This window comes from Parasteatoda tepidariorum, chromosome 2 (genome assembly GCF_043381705.1).
Source record: "Parasteatoda tepidariorum isolate YZ-2023 chromosome 2, CAS_Ptep_4.0, whole genome shotgun sequence".
NCBI classification, from domain to species: domain Eukaryota; kingdom Metazoa; phylum Arthropoda; class Arachnida; order Araneae; family Theridiidae; genus Parasteatoda; species Parasteatoda tepidariorum.
In genome coordinates this window covers 16261786-16268550 of record NC_092205.1, presented here as the reverse complement: position 1 = coordinate 16268550, position 6765 = coordinate 16261786, and positions in this window count along the sequence as shown.

Genomic DNA, 6765 nt, shown 5'->3' with positions numbered 1-6765 from the left:
AGAGTGGGAATATTTTTGCGTCATGATCTGTTGCACCAACTGCAATCGCCAGGGTTCAAAATAAATTTTAAATCTGCAACTTTTAAACCTAATTTTTTTAAAATCATTTAGAGGTTTTCCCGAGGATGGCTACAAATTATACCATTCTAGTCGGTCCCTTAATTTTTTTTTTTAATTTCTCGAAAAAAGCGCACTTTTTATCATTGTACATATGAACATAATGTTGTGAATGTATCTCCAAGATGTGCTGGATATATATTGGAAGGTGGAGAGGTGCGAATTCACTATATATTTCTAAACCATGCCACTTATATTCCCTAGTTTCCAACTTCGTGGTTTAAGTGACTGAAGGTATTGGTGTAAACTAATGAGTTTAATTCATTAATGTCAGTTTAAGAGGAATTTTTTAATGAGGAAACGGACGAAATGTCTCACAAATGGCAGCAACATTTTAAAACTTCAATGTTATCTACAAACATTTCTCCTCATGCGTCAATAATTTTTAATGCGAATTTCTCACACTCAAATTAAATGCTCTGAAAACACATTTTTCTTTACAATGCAAAAATGCTGTGATTTTATAAATAAAATTTTAAAGCTGAGTGGCTACATTTCCAAGTTTATGAGTAAATGAGCTTTAAATAGGTGATATTTTGACAATATAAATTGAAGACTATGCATTCATCTCTTGTCCTCAAGATTCTAATAGTCAAAATCAAAATTGTTTTAACTATCATTTAAACATTAGAGTCATCCCATTCCCAATCTTGTGGCCAAAAGATGTTTTCCAAGCTTATTCCTCCAGTGTTAACTGCAGAATGCACTTGAAGCCTTTTTTTTTCCTCGAGTTCTCCGAAATTTAATTATAAATGATTGTTGAATATTCAAAGAAGACTAAACTAAGTCTTTTTCTCTCAGAAGTCTAATAATGTCACTTAGATTCTGCTTTGATATTGCTCTAATACAAAAATTATTTTGATATTTTAATTCAAAAAATTAGAGCAAATAATTAAAAAAAATTGTATTTTTAAAATTACAATATCTTAAATAATTTAGTTATCCGAAAACCTGTCAAAATTATTAACATTGAGTTAATTCTTTGGAAATAAGTAATAGCATAATTTTTATATCATGCGTTGTTAATAAGTAAATAAGCTAGAAACAACGCCTCGATCACTTTTTAGATTGAAATTTCAGACCTCTAAATGAGTAAAAATACGAAAATTGTACTCTAATTGTAAATAACTCAGTTATCTGAAAACCTGTCAAAATTATTAACATTGAGTTAATTTTCTAGAAATAAGTAGTAGCATAATTTTTATATCATGCGTTATTAATAAATAAATAAGCTAGAAACAACGCTCCGATCACTTTTTAGATTGAAATGTCAGACCTCTAAATGAGTAAAAATACGAAAATTGTACTCATTGTAAATAACTCAGTTATCTGAAAACCTGTCAAAATTATTAACATTGAGTTAATTTTCTAGAAATACGTAATAGCATAATTTTTATATCATGTGTTATTAATAAATAATTAAGCTAAAAACAGCACTTCGATCACTTTTTAGATTGAAATTTCAGACCTCTAAATAAGTATAAATATGAAAATTGTACTTTTTGTACATTTGTATAATCTTCGCAACTTTTGTAACTTCCATATACCATTTATTCAATCGACTTAGTCTTGATCTCAGTCAAATTAGCTTAAAAAACACACAGCATCTAATACTTAGCTTTTCTAAAATTCAATGTGAGATGTGTACATGGGTATAAGAACAACAAAATATTTCTTCTACTCAAAAACTTTAAAATTTAAACTATTTGTTCTAGAGTTTGTTTTTGTCTTTCTTTCTTTTCAGTTCAAAAAATACATGATAAGTAACAGCAATTTGATATAAAAAGGTATAAATCCAAAACTAAACTTTTCATTCGTTATATTTACTAAATCCCTTATAAGAGCCGTGGTGGCTCAGGGTATAGAGCATCCGCCTTCTAATGAAGGGAACCGGTTTCGAATCCCAGCGATGGCAGGTGAATACGAATTCCGCTCCCAGCTTGCACCGACTACAGCACTGATGTAAAATATCCTTTGTGGTAGACGTATCATGAATCTTCTTGGCGTTACGCTGACCATAAAAAGTTTTCGTTGCTTTCCTCAAGTTCTCCACGAAGGCAAATTACTCCCATTACTTGATCCAGGAATTCCCTTGTCTTCTGGATTGGGTTCAAAATTATAAGGCTCCGGAGTTGAACATTCGAACCTAAACATTCGAAGTCGTAAACCTAAAAAAATTGGGTTGGTTTTTTAACGACGGTTATAAAATAAAACAAAAGCCTTTATAACTATTCATCTATTAGTTCTGTCGTCTTGGTTTTAGTGCCATCTGATTCAGAAGAAAGGAATATATCAGAAACAAGATCTCATATGTCTACATAGAACTGTTAAAGTTTTTTTGTTTTCACTCTTTTGACCACTTTCTCTTCCTAGTAAATTCAAGATGGTAGTCAAGGCTCACGCACGCGTAAGGTAATTTTTGTAGGCTTAAACTACTACTTTAAAGAACAAATAAGGCATAGCACACCATTAGGGGTGTCTGCTCATTATGAACTGGCCATCCATGCGCATTAGAAACCGTATTTTTATTGGTCAAAATTACCTTAATTTTATGTTAATTTTTCGCTTTATGGTAATTTTCAAAAGTTGCGTCAGAATAGGCTAAAGAATAGCTTCAGTGATTTGATGAATAACTTGCAAAGCCCACCTTTTTCTCACCAAATCATTAAATTGCGTAAAAGTTACGCAAAAATAAAAAAAATAAAAAATGTTTTTAGTATACAGACTAGATCATGTTAATAAATTTTTATCGATTTTTCGCAATGGCTGAAAGAGTAGAATATAATTCATTTTTTTTTATTTTTTGAAAAATACTTTTTTCTTAGTTTTTTCTTTCATACAGCAATTTGATTAATTTTAAAGTTTATTTATGATTTTTGGCAGTGATTTCAAAACATTCTGCCTTAAATTCTCGTCTAATAGTTCATTTGATACTATAGGCTAAATAAAAGAAAGATCTGAAAAGTCACTGCACTATAAATCACACAAGTAAATTAAGCTATATTTCTATTATTGCGCATTTTAAAATGATTTTCATTTCCTCTTATCACTGTTTTTTTATCTCGTTTGATATTTTCGCCTTGCTTTATGCAAATTGCCCTTCGTATCGGCATTAGTGTGAGATTCTCAACATGAGGTTTAAGTTCTTATCAATTTTGTGGGTGTTGCAGATATTTGTCTTAGCTGAAGCAGTAAGTTTTGCATAAATTTGCTTGGATTAGTTTATTATCTATGGTTATTATAATTTTTTTTAAATGTTTACAATGATATAAAATTATTTTATTAAATTTCGATGTATATGGGGGCTTTGAAAATTTCAAAATATGTTCTACATTATCTTCATTAGTGCGGTTAAGAAAAGTTTTTTAAACATAATAATTTTTGAATTATAATGATTTAAAAGGTAAAAGTACAAATCTATGAAAGTCCTTGTTTTAATTTTAACATGTTAATACACTTTTTGTCTTTCTATTATTAAAAAAGTTTAAAGATAATTTCAAAAATACATTTATTGTGTTAGCATTTGCTTTACATATCTTCGAGCTCGTCACATTGAATTCCTGAATTTATATATACATGGCGATGATTTATGTAAAAGTGAAGAAATTTATGTAAAAGTGAAAATTTCGGTAAAGTTTAAGCATTTTCTCCGAATTCTCTTTTTTAACATAAAAATTGTCACTTTAATATTTTTCTAAGAAAACACTTGCAGTTTATAGCAAAATAAAAAGAAACAAGATACGAAACAAGGAGTAAACTGAAGATAATAAAAAAAAAATGGAATAAAATATGTATTCTGTATATAAAGGTATATTATGTTAGCACTTAAATATTACCATATTTTTATGCTGATGATAATTATTATAAATTTTATGAAGAAACCTCGATATTATTTAAGACTTAAAGAGGCGTATTTTAAATTAAAGCGAATTTATTTCAAAACTTTAAGAATTTTTATTTATGTCTTATTTTAGGTGCCTGACAAAGATAAAAACCAGAAGGTAAGTTAAAGCTCAATCGTACTTTTTTAAATTTTTTTTTTAATGTTTACATAATAGGTTTTGTTTTTAAACTCAACATAAAATGAAAATTTTTAGCACATTTAAATTCCTTTTCCAAAAATACAATTTAAGTAATAAAATAATTATTTGCTGGTGGAGCAATAATTTTTCTGAATTCTAGAAGCAAAAGCAAATACATATTTATTCACAGTTTTTGAAAATGCAATAATAAGATAAGTAACTGTTGTAATTTAATACAATATATTAAAATCTACGTTTAGGTTAATTAATTTATTTTTTAACCTTATTCCTTATTCGTTTAATCAAATTCTCTGTAATGAAATTTATATAAATATATATTTTCTATTTTACTAAAAGGAAATATAGACTATCTAAAGTTTGGCAGTTTTTTTTTCTAAACTTTTTACAATAGCTAATACAATCTGGGTAGAAAAATTAATTACCTGAAATTTTAAGAAACATTACTTTTTAATTTTCAGTTGAAAAAAGGTAATTTATTAAGGTAAGATTTAAAAATAAGAAATGGAAAAAAATGGAACTTTATTTTCACAATTGCTAGCTGAATTCAAATGATTGATAACTATCAGATTATAGAGATAAAAAATCTTTATATTAAAAAAAATGAATAAAATTACTAGATCAACATAGAATGAAATAATTGTCCTAATTTCAATACTTCTCATTATATCTATATCTCAAAAGAAATTGTGTTAAAACCTTATTTTAAAAATACTAACAGTTTCTAGAGTTACACAATATGCATTAGTAGGAGTACGATACGATTGCAAGAAGATTATGGCAAGATTTTAACGAAAAAAAGGTGGGCGAATTTGTATATTGATACTTATTCATGATTGTCAGATGTTTTGCCAATTTCAAGTCAGAGCCTTTTATTCTAATTCTAAAAATAGCGCAAACTGTCAATGTTAAGAAAAACCTAATTGTTGTTAAAAATGAAAAGCCTTAGTGATAGAGTTCTTAAATATATAAGTAAATATAGTAGTATAATTGTAAGGAAATTGTGGAAAGATTTGAAAGAAAGATAATAAATATAAAAAGTAGATTTTAGTCATAATTGTACGAAAAAACATTTACATATATTTCTCGAAGTCTCTGTCCTCACATGAAATAACACTGTATATAGTGAATAACATGATAATTCTTTTACATCTCCTCTTGTAAGTTAGGAACAAACTATTCATGATTGTTAGATTATGTTTTGCCTATCTTCAGTCACAACCATCTATACTAATTAAAGTTAAAGGCCTTTAAACTGTTTTTTTTTTACTTTCATTTCCTTAGCAAACGAGTTTCGAAAAATACAGTTAATGTGAAACTATAGAATTGAAAATTCTATTTTCTGCTTTTATCTATATGTTTGTGCCTTTTTCTATTCTCTGTTTTCTTGATATTTTCGGTGTATTATTTGCTGTTCTTATATGGTTATTTAAAAATAAATGATATCCAACTTTTGTTTCTTATGCAAGTGTGTTAAGTTAATTTCGTAAGAGTTGGAAAGCGACGACTACGCAAGGGTGAATCAAGTTCATAAAATAATAATAATAATAATTATAATATTCTTCAGTATTATATGATTTTTAGACGCTTTTTGTAGAATCATAGTCATCCTATCATTTGAAATCACATTTAATCAATAAAAAAAATCTGATAGAAATAAGCAAAGTCAAACAATTAAATAACAAATTTATAAGAGAAAATTCTGGAAACTCGATCTGTTCTTTCTGTCTCATTGTCTTTCAGTTTTAAACAAATATAAATAAATCAAAACGTTAGTGTTCTTACACTTTTCTGAGCGTAAAATCTAACTTCAATTATTGCTCCTTAAGCTGTGATGATAATCGGGCTTTTTCCTAGAAAAATTCCTATTAGTTCTGCTTTACTTTTTTAAATCTCTTAAAATTGTTACAAATTTTTAAATGTTGTTATCATAATTTTAACTATTGAATATTGGAAGCATTTAAATTATCAATTCACTGTATTTTCTGGTATAATTTTCTCCCTTAACGGGGTAGAACGACCTTTTCCGTAATTTAAAGCTTCATTTTCCAATTGTCCATAAGCTTCTAATTATATAAAACTAAGATTTTTAAATAGAAATTAGTTCAGTTAATTCATGCTTAATCATACATAGCGTTTGAACGACGAAATATATCTGCATATTTAATTTTTGATACTTTTATTTTTTTGAAATCTCAACTTTAATATTTTTTGTTTGCTTAACCTTATTTTCAAATCTTTTTTCGTAAAAAATTAATAATTTAAAATTTTTGAGGAAAATACTAAAAAATATAATTGGCTTGGTTTCTTTTGTGCTTAGAAGGATGCATACACAAAGCATTATTACAAAAACCAAATAAACCTTTTCAAATTTAATTTGCAATATATTGCTTAAATGTCAACTAAAATTTACATAAAAAGTAATTCGATCATATATTATGTATAAAATTATAAAATTATTCTTACGCAAATTGAAAACTTATGAATTTTAATAATAAATTTTAAAGCACACATTTTAGTAAAAATAATTCTTCAACTTAGGTGATTAATTTATTTAACGTATATTTCCACAGGGGTTACAATGGAAACCACAGTGATTTTAGCAATA